This window comes from Acinonyx jubatus, chromosome D2 (assembly GCF_027475565.1).
Source record: "Acinonyx jubatus isolate Ajub_Pintada_27869175 chromosome D2, VMU_Ajub_asm_v1.0, whole genome shotgun sequence".
Classification (NCBI taxonomy): domain Eukaryota; kingdom Metazoa; phylum Chordata; class Mammalia; order Carnivora; family Felidae; genus Acinonyx; species Acinonyx jubatus.
The window spans coordinates 67295291-67312855 of record NC_069393.1 but is presented as its reverse complement, the minus strand read 5'-3'; the positions used below and the strand labels follow the sequence as shown (position 1 = coordinate 67312855).

Sequence of the window (17565 nt, the reverse complement as noted above, 5' to 3'; positions counted from 1 at the left end):
GCAAATTTTACTTTAAGTTTGTCCTCTACAGCAGATACCTGAAAAGACTGATAGTTCATTCTGCTAAAAATAATTCCTTTTTGCATTTGTATGCATACATGAATTTGATGTTGCCTTTTCAGTATTTCCTACCAGTGTTCCATGATTCTCCCTTATGAATGGCACATGAAGAGTTCTCTATACTAGCCAAGATACAACTTAGGATTCTACCTGAAGGTTGGTGTCATCCCTTTAGATAAATATTCTTGTTCTTTAGAACAAGATTCCTAATCTGCTTTCTTGGTGTGGAGCTCTATGGTAGGCACCCCAACACTCCTTCCACCACACCCCCTATTTTTTCTTGCATATTTTTCCTCTTAATCTTTTCTCTTAGGTCTGTGGACATAGGCTGAGTATCATTTTGACAGCCCAGGCCACTGTTATTAAGCAGACAGAGAATTGATGGGTGGTTGGTTGAAATCCTGCATGTTGGAGCTATAGGAAATACTGTTTCATCAATTGAGTTATCAGATGTTCTCAAAAAACATATGCCGACCCAAGGAGCTTTACACAGTGTCCACATCATCCATTTTGCTTCCTTTTCATGATATGCTTTGGCCCCTCTTCTATAAATATTTGGAGCTTCTTTTATAGCCAGGAAAACCCTGTCAGCTTGAAAACTTCCCAGGTCCCAATAACAAATGCAGAAACTTTGCATAAAGGTATTGGGAACTCCTCTCACAAGATATTCACTCATATCTAAGAGAATTGTGTCCTCTCTGTTCTTCTCTGACCCCTTTGTCCCAGCAGAGTGAGGATTCCATGCATTTTCAAATTTGAGAATTCTGAAACTTCTCAGGAAGTTCTCTTGAAAGCCAATGCCTTATCTTCACCTACAAACCATCCCAATATATACCAGAAATCAGGTCCCTGTCCAACATGATTGTTGAAAACAAAACCAGCCTGGAAAAATCTTACCTCTAGTCTTGACTTGCTCATTGTGCTATTCAGATCTTAGCTTAAATATTACTTTTTCAGAAAAGGCTTCCTGACCCTCCTTCCTTCCTTTTTTCCTCCCTCCCTCTCTCTTTCTCTCTCTCTCTCTCTGTCTCTCTCTTTCTTCCTATCTATCTGTCTATCTCCCCAAAGGAAAGATGATTCTATGAAAACAAGGACAGTTTCTGCTTTACCTGCTGTTGAATTTCCAGCACTGCATCAATGTGTTCTTCCTGTTTAACAAACCGTCTCTAAAACTTAGTGACCTAAAACAACAAACCATTTAAGTATTTGCTTATGGTTCTGTGGGGCAACAATTTAGAACGGACTCCAATGAGACAGTTTTTCTCTGCTCATCATGGTGTCACCTGGGTTCACTTAGACATTTGCTGTCAGTTTATGGTCACTGGTCAACTCATAGACCTGGGGGTTGGCTGATTGTCAGTGAGACCAATGACATAACTGTGTGCTCCTCATCTGGTAGACAAGCCTGGAGTCTTTCATATGGTGGTGGTCACAGGGTTCCCAAGAGCAACCAGAGAGGGTGAACTCTAATGACCAAACACTTTCAACACCCTGATTGAGGGTGCCTGGGTGGCTCAGTTGGTTAAAAGTCTGATTTCAGCTCAGGTCACAATCTCGCTGTTCACGAGTTCCAGCCTGGCATCAGGGTCTGTGCTAACAGCTCAGAGCCTGGAGCCTGCTTCAGATTCTGTGCCACCCTCTCTCTCTGTCTCTCTCCTGCTCATGCTCTGTCTCTCTCTCTCCCTCAAAAATAAATAAACATTAAAAAAAAAAAAGTATGTTTAAGACCCTGATTGCATCATACATGCTAATATCCCCATTGGCCAAATAAGGTCACATGTCCAAGCCCAGATTAAAGGAGTGGAAAAAATACACTCTTCCTCTTCATGGAAGAAGCCTCAAAGCCACATTGCAAAGGGCCTACAGGTGGGAAAGCAGATACAAAGATGGGAGAAATTTATGACTATTTCCACAATGTATAACAAGTACATGGTGCATGGTGGGCACTCAATAAGTACTTGCTGAGTAAATGAATGGATGAACTAGTGAAAAATGAACTATCCAAATCTACCAGGTAAAATCTCAAGTCCCCACATGGGTTCTAGTTCCTGATACTAAGTATCATGTTTATCAGGCCATGGTTTATGCCCTTAAAGAGTTCATGATCTAAAGCAGTCTGAAGTTCTGCCTAATTTTATCCTCTGGAGTATGTGCTTATAAGAGTTCCTGTATCCACAGTGATGGATACACTTCAAAGAGAAAAACATGCGTGCCTTGGACCACATCACCAGAGGCACAAACCTACCAATCTGGGAGATGAACAACCATGAATTCAAAGTCAGTTGCCAATGGGCCAGGGTTTTTTTTTTTAATCTGCAGTAATTTGTATTTATGTCCTTAAAGCTGTCTATTTGTATATATACAGAATAGAAATTCATATGAGAGGAATCCCTCTATGTTACAACAACCCTGTGATCTCCATCATCTTCTCACATTTCGCAGTTGAAGACTCATGATAGGTCAGGTCAGGTTTAAAACTTACGTCACGCTGCCACCCTACAAAGATGTGGAACATTTGGATAAACAAAGAGACAGATTGGGGAAAGCCTTTCACTGCTTAGCATTTCAAAATTCTTCCCCTCTGTCTCCGCATTCAAATCTTACTTACCTCTCTTACGCGGAAATCTTGATGATGCCTGCATCCTTTCCAGATCTTGATAAAAATGATCTTCAGACTAGCCACATTTCCCTCTTAATTGGATTCCACAAGTGGACCCTTATTTGGAGGTTTTAGGGAACCCTTTTTGCAGTCCTACTGAGAGCCAACAAAAGCAGATAGCTGCATTGCAGGATGTGGCTTAGATATGCAGCAATAGAGGCTTCCTGATATTGAACCCCCAGAATTAGATTCTCCGCCTTGTTGCAAACCTTCCTGCAGAGCCAGAGTCCTCTCCTCATGAGGACTTGCTCTAAACATTAAAATCAGGATGAGCAAACCAGAATTCTAGTTTCTTTCTTTTCTTTCTTTCTTTTCTTTCTTTTCTTTCTTTCTTTCTCTCTTTCTTTCTTTCTTTCTTTCTTTCTTTCTTTCTTTCTTTCTTTCTTTCTTTCTTTCTTTCTTTCTTTCTCTCTCTCTCTCTTTCTTTCTTTCTTTCTTGAGGGAAGTTAGGATAAGAGTGGAAAATTAAGAGAAAGAGGCCAAAGAGGTTTCCCTCATCCCAACACCTTGAACCCACTGTATATTTTCTAAGGTTTGCCTTGGAAGATCCAGAGTTTTCATCCGTAGTTCCCCAGAATAAAATGCCCATGCTGCTTAAGTATCCTCAGCTACACCAAACATACCCATACTTGTGTTGAATATCATTGTCTTAGGTTTGGGATTCAGAAAAACTTTGAGGCTTTCTTGTGCTTCATTATCTGAATTGTTCCTTGAATTGTTCCTTGTTCCTGAATTGTTCAAGTCTTTCTCCTGCCAGGCTGCAGCAGAGAGTGAAGAAGGCAAGAAACCCATGGCTGGCTGACATCATTTTTGGCTGCAGCCACTGAGTATTCCAACTGTGCTTTGAACCCCAGACTTCATCTCGCTGAGGTCCTTAGCTAGACTGAACAGTCAAGCCAGGATTTATAGAGACGCTTCTCTGCACCAAGTGAAATACAAGCACATAGAAGTGTTGCTAAATTGGTAGGGATGGCTTTCATCACGCTCCCCTGTGCTGTGTGATTTATTATGAAAGGGGGACAGACGTGCCCATCCGCCATCTCACTCACTAAACTGACAAGGATAGCATTTCCAGGGATGATATTAACATTTTAAAATAAAATTGTCACCTTGTTATCTTAAATGTATCCAGAGGAATCTAAATACTTTAGCAATGGGATATTCACTCTCCTCAGTTTAAAACACACACACACACACACACACACACACACACACACACACAAGAATAAGTTCTTTAACAGTTGGAAATTTTACATCAGTCCCTTTTCTCCTTGAATTTAAATTCCCATTCCACTTCCCACACAGAATTTCATCCTAATGTAATGTATTTTAAGCTTGAAACTGTTTTATAGAAAACCCTATTATGCCTTTCTGCTCAAAAGTATTACATATAAATGGATATGTAACTTTTTATTGCCTGTGAGCATAAGGCTGTATTAACTTTTTTTCTGTGTGAGATACCATTAAAACTATTATTTTGTACATTAATCAAAACAACAAATATATTGTAAATTATGAAAAATATTTTTAAACAAATAACACATATTTTTAGAATGGGGCAGGATTCAACATTAATTCATTTCCCTCTCTTTTTGTCTTTAAAATGTGAACAATGACAAGCCATATTAAAGATTTCATATAACAATACCACTCAATTCTTTGAGCTCTTTCTGAGTTACATACTAAAAATAACAGGGATTTATCACTAACAATAATTGTTAATGATCTATTTATTGACAGCTCAGATTGAATTGTCCCTTAATTTATTGAAAACAAATTTTATTGGAAACTCCTACAAAAGGGTAGATTTCTAAATTATTAGTCATTCACTTTCTCCACACCAATAATAGCATTTCATAATGTGTTTGTTTAGTGCCCAAGAGGTTTCTACTCCCTTGGACAATGCTTCTTCATGAGAGTTAGAATAGTAGGAGATGTGTTTTTCTTTTGTAAAGCTGGGGGAGAAAGAAACGTCAGCACTATCTCATGCACTTTAACAGGGAATCTTCAATCTGAAGATCGATTTCCATAAAACTACACCTGCCCTGATAACCAATGTTATTCTGATAAACCTATTCTTTGAAACAGAAAAGCTCAGATTTGCAGTATTTGCTGAGTTCTATCTTAATTAATATTTCCATGATATTAATCTGAGATGACTGAACTGCAGAGATGGGAACAGATGCACATCAGCCAAGAACAAGATTTTCTACGTACAGAGTTGTGTTGAGTCCCCAGGTTAGTTGCATATAGAATTCTGCAGTCTCAGAGTTGGAAGGGACCCTATGGAACATTGGCTTCTTTGTCTATTACTTGCAGGAATGCCCCTCCATAATATTCTCTAGAGGCGAACATATAATTTCTGGTGAAAAGTTCCCAGAAATCTTGGCTTTTGCCATCACAGCATGTTTAATTTCAGTTGAGACCAGCGTTAATTATTTGCTTTTTCTTTACATCAGTCAAATTGCATTCCGTGTTAATTTCAATAAGCTCTTTCTGATATGCCTTCTGAAGGCTTCAGAATAAATCTAATCTATTTTCATGGGGCAGACTTCAATTATTGGAGGATTTTAATTATAATGTGGTCCCCCTCTTAACCTTTCAGTGTATAAAGCAAGAAGAGTCAATGCACTCAATGATTTACATTGGGGTGCACGGGCTATGAAAGTCCTTCCTTATTGAAGGAAGGCCCTCTGATATTATTTATAAATACACTATTTTACTTTTGGCATTGAAGCATTAACCCTCTGCATAGATGGACAGACACTGATATAAACAGATCCATAATCATACACGGGAAGTTAAGAAGCCCTGTTACTTCTAAATCATATGTAAATCATTAATTATCCCCAAAGCTTATCTATTTTCTATATAGACAGATACCCTCTTGTCTTTAGTTAACTGACAGATGCTAGTAAGTTCGGTAAGTTCATCAACTCGTACAGAATCATCTTCTTGGAAAGGATTGGATCCAAGCAAGTCTGAATGGGTTATGACTGCCTATCCAGGTTTATAACCTTCTTTTTGGGTTCTTAAATAGGATCATTTACAGTTATGAGTTTTTGTTTTCTAACTGGTTTCCAGCAGGCCAGGGCAAGGCAAGAAAAACTCCTAATAGCATGGCAGTCATGAAACTGTATCTCCTTTGAGAGTAGAAATAAAGTGGTAAGACTGAACGTTGCAGTGATGAAGAGAAATGTGTATGGATTAGGGAAGGCTCTCTGAGGAGGTGATTCTAGAAGCAGAAAACTTCTGGGTATTTTCAGTCAAGAGTAAGATCTGAACAACATGAGAGGTCATGTGGATAAGTATATCTCAGTATATCTCAGTCAGTAGAAGCTTCAGTTAAATTTGTGGCTGCTGCCACTCTACACAAATAAGGGGAGGTAGACTTTATTTCTTGGTAAAGTGAGAGACTGTAATAAGTGATATGGATCACTGATGCCCCTTGTACTGTTGGGTAAAACACCCAAAGTTTATCTTGATTTTTAATGTATAAATAGAGAGGTGAATGATAACTGATGAGACCAAGGCTAGCAAGTTTTCAGAGGGGTCCTTTCTGTGACAGCAGACAGCTTCAAGAGAGTTTTTCAGGGCAAAGACTCATTGTGTGTATCATCCTTCACTTGATTAGATAGAAAGGGAAGCCAGTTTGGAAGTGTTATGAATCAGTCTATTTATCATATAACACCAAATAATTATTTAAGTTGACTGATAATTAGGCCCAGGAAAGTCACAAATAGCTTATAGTCTTTGAGAGGAAAGAGTCTTTCCATTTTGCACTATGTCGTGTCCTAGATAATGTATTTGGGTATGACAAAACGGAAGGTAATTCTTAGAGATTGCATCCCTCATATACTAACACTGTTAACAAATAGAGGGGATCAATTATGCAAGACTTATAATTTAGAGAACATAACAGATCATTCACACATTATTTAAGAACAGAGTCCTGAGCGATTTGGATACTTCTAAAGCTACAGTTAAATAATTCTAAGAATTAAGAGGGTAACTTCTGGAGGTGTGTGTGTGTGTGTGTGTGTGTGTGTGTGTGTGTGTGTGTGTGTGTATTTATTATTGATTCCTCCAAGTAAATGCAAATAAATATGTGGGTCTGTATGCCTCCTCACTTTCCTACAATCCCAGACCCTAAAACCATCAATCTGGAAGACAGCTGCTTATTTTACAGTGAGACAAATCAAGTTAATAGGAGTATACCAAAGACAATAAAAAATTAAAATACCAGCTTAGGCATCACTTCAATGCAAAGGAAGCAGAGTGTTCATCAGGAGTAGGCCTTACTTACCTCACCAGCCATGGGGCCCCAGGGAGGGGAAACATCAAAGTCTTTGCTACCCTCTGTTCCCATTCAAGTGGCCAAGGCTGAGTAGAAGTGCATTCCTAAAGCCATTTGATTGTACCAAAAACTTTGGAGGAAAATGAACCAGAGCATGGTTAAGAGAAGCCTTTATTCAAAATTGCATGAGAGGGCTTCAAAAGAACATTATAAATGAAAAGCGAAAAGTACATAGATTTTTAACAGCTTTTGCAAGAGGGATCAGAAAAGTTTAGCCTGTTTGGGGAATAGTTGGACAAAAAAAAATGGTTCTAAAACCAGAGGCAAATTGTCCTTTCAGATGAGTTGCCTTTGGCTGGGCAACTTAGATTAACCAAGTGGGGTGGAATATCACTGTTAGGGGCTAAAGTCAATTACAAGAGGGAGTAGGGAAAACAACCATGGGGAACAAGAACCATAGAAGAAATTCTCAGCCCCTTGAGAGTCTCTTACACTCCAAACACAATCACTTTCTAATTGGGGATATGCATTTTGTAATGTGGCTATTCAATCCTACAATTCAAGATTAGAGCATATGATCTCTCTACCCAAAGTTGTAGTTAACCACTTGGTTGTAAAAGAAAGCATTATCATTCCCACTTACAACGGCTTTTGTTTCCTTGTGGTTCTCTAAATCGTACTAACATGAGTTTCTCATTCCCTTTGTTATATAATAAAGGCCAATGTGCCTCACCTTTCCAAAATAGCTTCATCATACTCTTCATCAACTGTGGCAGACACCTTTGGTAGCTCAAGTTCACCTCTTGGTCCACCTCTGATTCGAGCCTCTGCTATGAATGGTTCTTGTGAACTAAATCTGGCCTCATGAGGACTCAAGCACAAGACACGCAGTTTTTCTTTCTTTCTTTCTTTCCTTTCTTTCTTTCTTTCTTTCTTTCTTTCTTTCTTTCCTCTACCCCTCCCCCCTCCCTCCCTCCCACAATCCCTCCCTCTTTTATTTTCTTCTCTCTCTCTTTTTCTTTCTTTTCTTTCTTTTTTTCCCCCTGGGGATATTCCAATTATAAGTCTGCTTATTATACAGACAAATCAACGCCCTCAGTGCCAACCTTAATCAATGTGTGATGGGAACCAGAAGACAAATGTAACTTTCTGTATGTTTCTTAGTGGGTACTAAGGAACTGGGCTTCTGTTACTTATAGGTGTGCTTTAGAAAATGCATTCTTAGATTGACTGGCCTTACTTTCCTAGTTCACTTTACCTCCTTGCTCCCTCCTGCTTCTTGGGTAGTTTATGCCCAAGTCTTTATCTCAGACTCTGTTTGGGGGAGAACACAAACTAAGACATCAATGAAACATAATATATATTAATTTAATGGTTATTAAACATTTATTGAGTACATAATATGGATCAGACAGTGTTCTTGATGCTGAAGATACAGCAATAAATGAGACAGAAAAAATCCCCTCCCTAATGGAGGTATGAGAGGAGAGATATCGTATGGTATTTTTCTTTCTCTGATTGATTTATTCAATCAGAGAATAACTTCACTCATATGTGGAATTCAGGAAACAAAACAGATGACCATAGGGTAAGGGAAGGAAAAATAAAATGACATAAAAATAGAGAAGGAGGCAAAGCACAGAGACTCTTAAATATAGAGAACAAACTGAGGGTTGCTGGAGGGAGGTGGGTGGGGATGGGCTAAATGTGGGGGAGGGGCATTAAGGAGGACACTTGTTGTGAGGAACACTGGGTATTACATGTAAGTGATGAATCACTAAATTCTACTCCTGAAACCAATGCTACAATATTTGTTAGCTAACTTGAATTTAAATAAAATCTAGTAGAAAAAAAATCCAAAAAAAATTCAAAATAACAAAAAACACAAAACACTCAGATTAAGAATGTAAATTCTGTACAATCTCATGAAGCTTATATGTATATCCCTTCTATTTCTTCCTAGTCTTGCCACAAGCTAGACTACCTCCTTTCTCTATCTGCATTCTATAGATCCTTTAAAAAAATGAAATGAAATTTTATTCTGATGATAAGAGTAATATAGGTCCACCACTGAAAATTTAGAAAATATGGAGAAAGTGCAGAGAAGAAAATAAAAGCAAACAGCTACCTCAACCTAGAGGTGATTCATAATTATCATGTTAGTTTAATATCTTTCCAGGAATTTAAAATTGTTATAGTGTAAAAATACATTTAAATATTAACATAGTAAAACTTAACACCAACATACTAAGACAATATATCAAGTACTGTCTTGTCACTTTCCTTTTTCAGATTTTTCTTGGCTATCTTAATCTATTCATCTTTTTCAGAGGAACTTTATAATCGTTTCCACAACTCAAAAATAACCATGTTGCTGGTATGCCTGGCTGGCTCAGTCAATGCAGCATGTGACTCTTGATCTTGGGGTTGTGAATTTGAGCCCCATATTTTAAAAAATAAAAAATCTTTAAAAAACATGTTAGGATTTTGATTAATGTCCATTAAAATCTATAAATTTATTTGGGTATACTTGATATAATAATAGCCTTTCTACCAAGGAACCAATGTATAATTTTCCATGTATTCAAACCTTAAGAAAATATCTATAGTCTCCTTCAAATAGGTTCCAAGTATTCTTATTAAATTTAGCTCAAACTCTTTTGTATTTTTATTGGGAAGCTTTTCCATTATATTTTAAAATTGGTTATAAAGAAAAGATAACTGTTTTGTATATTTGTAACTATCCAGTTTCCTAAGCTTTTACGAATTCCAATACTTTTTCAGTTATTCTCTAGAGGTTTCTGGAAGATAGGTAGATTCAAGTGAGACTCCACATACCTCAAAAACTTCTCTCTTTTTGTTTCTGTATCCACGCATTATCTTACTTCTCCCAGAAGATATGGCCGGTTAATCTGATCGGTCAAGATCTAGGACTGTTGATTGGATACAATAACAATGGAAATAGTCTAATGTCCCTTTTTCTGTGTGTTATATTTATCCGATTTTGGTTATCAGGTTATACTAATATAAGGGTTTTGCTTATAAAAAGACAAACTGGGAATCTTTCTATCTCTTTTTATGAAAGACTTCAAAGAACATGGATATTGTCTGTTCCTTAAAGAATCCACCTGTTGAATTTATTTGGGTATATTAAACATCATAGAGATGTTTTGGTTTGGTTTGTTTTAATTGGGGGGATGGGAGAGAAAAGCTTCCTTGATTACTGTCCAATTCCTTTTTTCTAATGAAGTCAATTTTGATCATTTATATCCTTGACAAACATCAATTTTAGTCAAACATTTTAATGACATATAAAAATAATTTTAGGGGTGCCTAAGTGGCTCATTCATTTAAGCATCTGACCCTTGATTTTGGCTCAGTTTATGATCTCAGGAATCCCGAGATCAAGCCCCGCACAGAGCTCAGGGCTGACAGGGTGGAGCCTGCTTGGGAGTCTCTCTCTCCCTCTCTCTCTGCCCCTCCCCCACTTGCATGCTCTCTTTCTCTCAAAATAAATAAATAAACTAAAAAAACTAGATTTTTCCTACATGTTATGAACACTTTTTAATTTCTTTTAAGTTTATTAATTTTGACAGAGAGAGAGCAAGCGAGCGAGAGCGCAGTGGGGGATGGGCAAAGAGAGAGAAGGAGAGAAGCCCAAGCAGGCTCTGCACTGATAGCATGGAGTCCAATGCAGGACTCCATCCCAGGATGATGGGATCATGACCTGAGCCAAAATCAAGAGTTGGGCACTTAACTGAATGAGCCACCCAGATACCCCCTCTTTTTCATTTCTAATGGAAGATAGCCTTACCATCCCACTCTCTTATTTTCTCTCTCCTTTTTCCTCAAGATACATACATTTCATCAACATATGTGATTATTACATAGAACTGCTTTTTTGTTTATTAATGATTCTCTCTGCTTTCTAATTCATTCATCTTTTTCATTCTTTTCTCCTACTAGAGAATAGTTTTTAATATTCTAACTTTGTGATTTTGATAATTATTTCCTCTATATTTATTCTTTGGTATATAAACATAAATGTATCTATGATAATGTAATTTCCTTTGAGTGTGGCTTTGATCACATCTCATAAATTTGATATGTGGAACTTTTATAGTAGTTATTTTCTAAATGTCTATAACTGCAATCTTCATTTCCTCTATAATCTGAAGTTTATTAAGAATGATACTTTAGAATTTCCAGGTTTTTTAAATTAAAATGTTTATTATTAATTTTCATTTTCATTGCTTTGTCTAGTTATCATCCAGTTTAAGAACATCTGCTTCTTAGAATGGTGGAATTGGCTGTAATTTCTCTGGTATCCTTCATTATTCTGCCTCTGAGTAGTCCTCGCTTTCTCTGATCCCCTATCATACTTAGTTTGGATTGCTTGATGTCATTGTTTGTTTTTTTTTTTTTGTTTGTGTCTTATGTCTGTCTCTCTACCTCTGTAAGTAGTAAAAGCAACTTGAGGATAAAGCTCACATTTTATAATTCTTTGTATCCCCCATAGCATCTAACACCTCAAACGTATTAAGTAATCAATAAATACATGTGTACCACTTTATATGTCGGGGAAAGTGAGAGGGATACAAAATGTAGAGGGATCAGAAACCTTGCTAAGTAACTATGTGGTTAGCCATTTTACTAAAATATGTTCACGTTATGCATTCTTCTGTCCTGAAAAATATTGCCCTCCTGGCAATCATCATGGTAACTAATGTGATTATTAATACTGACCATTTGTTGAGCACATGTACATTCCAGGCACTGCTTTAAGAACTTTATATTCTGCATCTCATTTCATAATCCTCACAACAGATCTCACAGGTAAATATGATAATTGTCTTCATTTCCCAGATGAGGAAAGTGAAGCTTAAGGCCGAGACTGTGCCCAGGATTTCCCAGATGGTGAACATGAATCCTGGAACGATTGCGCCTCTGGTCTGTTCCTTCCACTTCTGGTCCGCACCAGTTTCTGTAAATTTATTCTCCTGGTCACTTGTTCCTTCCTCCCTTTAGTCCATCCCACATTCAAATGACTAAATGCCTGCTGGTCTATTTTGCCAGAAGCAGTACTAAAAGACAGGAATATAAATGTGCAAAAAAAACATGGCCCCTACTTTTGGTGACCTTCCAGAGTCCAATGGAGCCTTTTCTTTGACATGCACCACGCTTTAAAATGTTACAGAATGTGCTAATTGTATCTGGGCTTCCCTGCAGTTCCTCTGTTTCTCTGTTCCCTGCTCCCATGATATTCAGGTGTTTACTTCAGGGTTCAACTTACCCAAGCGGATCCTGGCTGCCAAAACTGGGGCAAGTGAAGTCATTGTATGTTCTTTGTATGCGCAGAAAGAACCCAGGGTTTTAATAGTCTTTCTCCACCCACCTTCAACTTGGTTTCCCTCAGGACAATAACATTAGCTTTAAAGCCAAAGACAATTATGACAATGTTATTATTTCACATGGTGAAAATTGATGTTGCCAGCCTGAAGTTCGTGCCAGACTTCTGAAACTTACACAGAAATCACTCTTGGAGGAAGGGAAGACAAGTTTCAGAAACGTTTTATGGGAAAGAAACAATCAAGGTCTTTGTTTGCTCAGACTGCTTGGTCATTTGGGTTCAGAATAGGCTTCACCGAATCTCATCCATAAGATCTCTCCTGCCACACACTGCCATCCTCTCACCTGGCTCAGAGCCTCCACAAATGCCACACCATCGCAAGACTGACACCATGCACTGCCTACAGTAACAGAGATTGCAACAGAGGATAAAAATGAAGGAGGGTCTGAGGCACCTACCTTTCTGATGTGAAGTCTTCACAGATTTCTAATTTTGCTAAGAGATTTCAGCTGGCCAGATCATCCTCCCCATAGTCATTGCCATCTCATAATTTTATGTCCCTTCACTTTACTTTTTTTCTCGCTATCTAAAACTCTAATAGTGATTTGGCTATTTATCTATGTGTAGTTTTTGTCTCAATAAAAAATAAGGCTGTTACTTTGGTTTATTACTGTATCTGTAATGTTAGAACGGTGTCCAAAATACAGCCTGTTCTAAATACCTGTTTGTTCAATGATTGAATCTGATATGCCGTCATGACCAGACAATACTTCTGTGTTTATCTTATTTAGCTCCACCTTCTCCAGCTCCTTCATCATCACAATCATGACCTTTACCATCATCACTATGTCAGTGGTGGGTCACAATTCCCGTGCTGCCCCTCTACCTTCGCGTCCCCAATACTCTCAGCTCTTACTCCTGTTCCAGGTGAAGTACCCAGGGAAGATGAACACTCCCAGCCCACAGGTGAGGGTGCTGAACTACAGAGCAGGGAATTAACTCATTTGGGGTCACAGTCTGGGCCACTGTCCTGTGCGTTCCTCTCTTGGCAAGGGTGATTTGTAAATGGCTTCTGAAGCAAAGTCCTTTTCTTCTTTGTTCTCTTATAGTACTTCACACAGAGCCTGGTGCATGGGTGGGGGAGGCATTTACTGAAGGACCAAATGGCACCAGAGTCCTCCATGATTTTGCCTCTAGCTTCCTCCTGTCTTTGCACTCATGCATCCCAGCACCCATCTTGGCCGTTCTTGCCACTGCACATTACCTTTTAGCACTCATCTGTCTGCCCCAAGCACCATTTCTTGCACCCCTCTGTTGTGGCCCAATCTGCTTATTTAATGAAAGCTTTCCAGGCTCTCCCTGCTTAAATTGATCACTGTTCCCTTGGATGATAATCATACCCTATAACATTCCTGTTGCTACTTCTTTGGAAAATTAGTTAAGTGTGACAGACTTTAAGCCCCTAGAGGGCAGCAGGCATATCAATAGTGCTAATCACTCTATCCTGCTCAGCACCTAGCAGTGACTGCTAAAAACAGGTAGCATTTGCTGAGCACTTACTATCTGCCAGACACTAGGTTTGCTGATGTATATAGATTATCTAACTTAATTCTCATAATAACCCCATAAAGTGTCATTACTGTCCACATTTTATGAATGAGAAAGCAAGGTTTAGAGTTGTTACATAAGAAATCAAAGCCACCTTTTAGTAGTATCAGTAAACAGGGAACACATTCGAACACTTTTGCCATGCGTGAATCTGCTCTTGAATAACTACCACCTCGCCAGGATTTTTTTTTTAATTTTTTTTTTCAATGTTTATTTATTTTTGGGACAGAGAGAGACAGAGCATGAACGGGGGAGGGGCAGAGAGAGAGGGAGACACAGAATCGGAAGCAGGCTCCAGGCTCTGAGCCATCAGCCCAGAGCCCGACGCGGGGCTCGAACTCCCGGACCGGGAGATCGTGACCTGGCTGAAGTCGGACGCTTAACCGACTGCGCCACCCAGGCGCCCCAACCAGGATTTTTTAAAAATGCTTAGTCAATGTGGATTAAATAATGCAAAAATTACACGGAATGATTTCTGATCTTCAAGTTGTTGTGCTTTGTGCCTGATCTCACTTGGGACGGATATCTTCCACCCACCTCACTGAGTGATGAGCATTACTCAAATAGAGGTCCCCTTCGTATCTAAGACCTCCTTCTTTTGTATTAAAAAAAACTGGGGCTCTTGGGTGGCTCAGTCAGTTAAGCAAATGATTCTTGGTTTCAGCTCAGGTCATGATCTCATGGTTCATAAGTCTGAGTCCTGCCTGGGGCTCTGTGCTAACAATGCAGAGTCTGCTTGGGATTCTCTCTTGCCCTCTTTCTCTATCCCTTCCCTGCTCACTCTCTTCCTCTCTCTCTCAAAAATAAATAAATACACTTAAAAATAAATAAAAATAAAGGAAACTGGCTTCTATATTCTTAACAGCTCTTTCTGTATCTGCTCTGGTGGGAAGGTATGGTCAATGGTATTCTACACAAGGTTATATGATTTAGTTGGCTTTCTTCTCTAAATGCATTTCCTGTCTTACAAAAGTTGCCCAGTGGCAAATCTCAATTGCAAGGATTGTGTGCTATTTTCTGACCCCTCCCCATTCTTCCCTTGTACAAATATAATCCAAGAAGGTCGTATTACCCATATAGGATGTCTCCTCCAACATACTTAACCAAGTCATGAGGACTCTGGCCTGTTTTCTTAGAGTCTAGCCTAAGAAAAGTGGCTTCTTACTAACCTCTCCAAAGCTATAATTATAATAAGGATTTCCTTGTGTTCATGGCACTGTTTCTAAACTTGCAGAATAAAATAGATGCACACACTGATAATTATTTTCCCTTGACTCCCAGAGGAATCAAGAAGGCATCAGAACTTAGGATGAAGATAAAGAATATACCTGCTTTGTTTGTTTTCTTTCTTCCAAATGTGGCCCTTGTTAAAATGCAGGGAGTATAAGGACAGTCCCACAGCTCTCAAATATCCCTATAGTTGTGCCAACCTATTTAAAGGAGGGTTGGGATCTCTTTGAGATTCTGTAGTCTAATCAGCCACCAATGATGAGTGGATAAATAAATCGACAAAACTGTCATGTGTTAAGATTCTTTATCCCCATTTTTACAGAAGAGACTACTATGGCTCCGAAAAAGTTAGTTATGTGCACTCTGCTCTAAAGCCTAGTGGTTTGATGCATAGATTTTAGAATCCAGAGTCATGAGTCTGCCACTTACCATTTATGTGACCTTGGGTATGCAACCTCTCAAAACTTTGATCTTCTTATCTGCAAAATGGTGACAACAATGGCACCTATTTGTAGGAACAGAATTAGAAAAAGAAAAGGCCATTTTTGTCGTGTTCAGCTATATCTCTAGTGCCTAAGATGATGTTTGGCAGGTAGAACACACTTAGAATGTATCTGTGCAATGGAGAGCAGTGACCAGCACAGTGTATGGAATATAGTCAGTTTTCAATAGATGTTAGCTATTCTTCTTCTTATTACAATCCAGGTGAATGGCAGAAACAGGATGCAAAACCTTCATTGACCCTGAGAGCAAACATGGGTGGTTTTTCCTTAGCGTTGCCCTTTCCCTCTCTCTCCTTCTTTATCTCCTTCTACCTACCACCCATGAGGAACTTCATTCTTCAACCACTGAAGTGACTTTCCAAACAGACCCCCCTCACTTAATTCTTTCTCTACCCAATCACATAAAATAAACTCAATCAAAAACCTTGAAGCTTTCCAATCGTCTATATGAAAACACAGGTTCTGTCACCTAAGTCTCAAAGTCCCGCTTTTTTTCTAGAACCGCTGGCACATGTCCACTCCCTCTCCGAAGGCTTTTATTACAAACTGTATCCACTCTGAGCTCCAGAGTGCTTCCTCTGCCTTCTCCCCATCATTCCTTCCACTGTCCTGTCCTTACCTTTTTCTCAGTCAGACCAAACTCCGATTACTCTTTAAGCCTCGGATGGACAAAACATTCTCTGACCATCCTACCCACAGCTATCATGTTCTTTTGAATTTGACATTTCAACCTATGCCACTCCTGTGGACTTTTCTTTACTTTAAAACATATTTGTCGTCAAATTTTCCTGTGCTAATTGTATTCACGATTCTCAAACAAGGGTGACTTCCTATTCCTTGAATGGGCATATGCCAGTTTTAGCTGTAATATGACGGTTAAGCAAGCAATTCTGTGAACATCTATTTCCTCATCTATAAAATGGGAATAGTAGTACATACATTTCTGGATTGCTGTGAAAGTTACAACAGCATTTATAATGTGTTCCTTCCACCAAGTACCTTGCACATAAAATGTAGTAACTACCATTGGTAAATGTTATTTGTTTGCTAAATCGGAGTAAAGATGAGCAGAGCATGTTCTAAGAATACCAAGGAATGTTGGTAAATGTCTTCCAGTTTATAAAACCAGCCCCTTGTTCTCTCTCTTGTCTTTGGTAGAACCTACTTTCCTATATATCAGGTGCCCCTAAATTAATGCTGACTCCAGGTTTAGGTGAAAAATGTAAAACCCATCATGACTTCCTTTGTTAATAAAATTCTTTCACCCCACTCCCCAGCTCTGCCTTCTTAATTCTGTTCTATTCACCCATGCAAGGACCAGTATGTGTAGGAAGCAGACCAAATAGGGCTCTGGGGTTGGAAAACCCACAGACACTTTACGTCACCTCACTTTCTGCAGGAGGGCTTCCCAGAAGGCCTGTCTAGGTCGCCTCTTTATTTATTTATTTATTTATTTATTTATTTATTTATTTATTTATTTTTGGTTCTGCCCGTTTTGATGAAATTAGTTTTTATGCTAAGCCTGGAAGCAGAAGGGCCAGGATAATGTCAGGAGGGGCTGGCCCTTATGCAATTTCCTATTGTTGACTAGCAATGGAACAGAGAAATGTTCCTGGCAGTTTTATGAGATTGAGATTTCTTACTTCCAAAGGTCAAAGAGGAAGAGTCACAGGGATGGGAAAGAGATTCTAATGAAGTTCCATTTTTGAAAGGGATCACGGTGTCACAGGCCTGGTGCCACGCTTCCGGGAGCTTCTGTGCTGGAAGATAGATGGAAAGTTGTGGGCCCTGCACACCTGAGAGTGTACATACTGGATGGCTGCTTGAGCAAAGCACTGGCTTGGGCCATTAACCCTTC

The 17565-nt window shown here is 38.9% G+C and overlaps 1 long non-coding RNA gene across 3 annotated transcripts in view; it reads left to right on the top strand.

The window, feature by feature from the left end:
• Positions 1-13205: 13205 nt before the first annotated feature.
• Positions 13206-17565, top strand: part of LOC113600124 (uncharacterized) — a 121855-nt gene continuing 117495 nt past the window's right edge. For all 3 annotated transcript variants that reach the window (XR_008292159.1, XR_008292158.1, XR_003421078.2), the window contains exon 1: positions 13206-13332. This is a non-coding gene — a long non-coding RNA (uncharacterized LOC113600124). The remainder of the gene's footprint in view (positions 13333-17565) is intronic.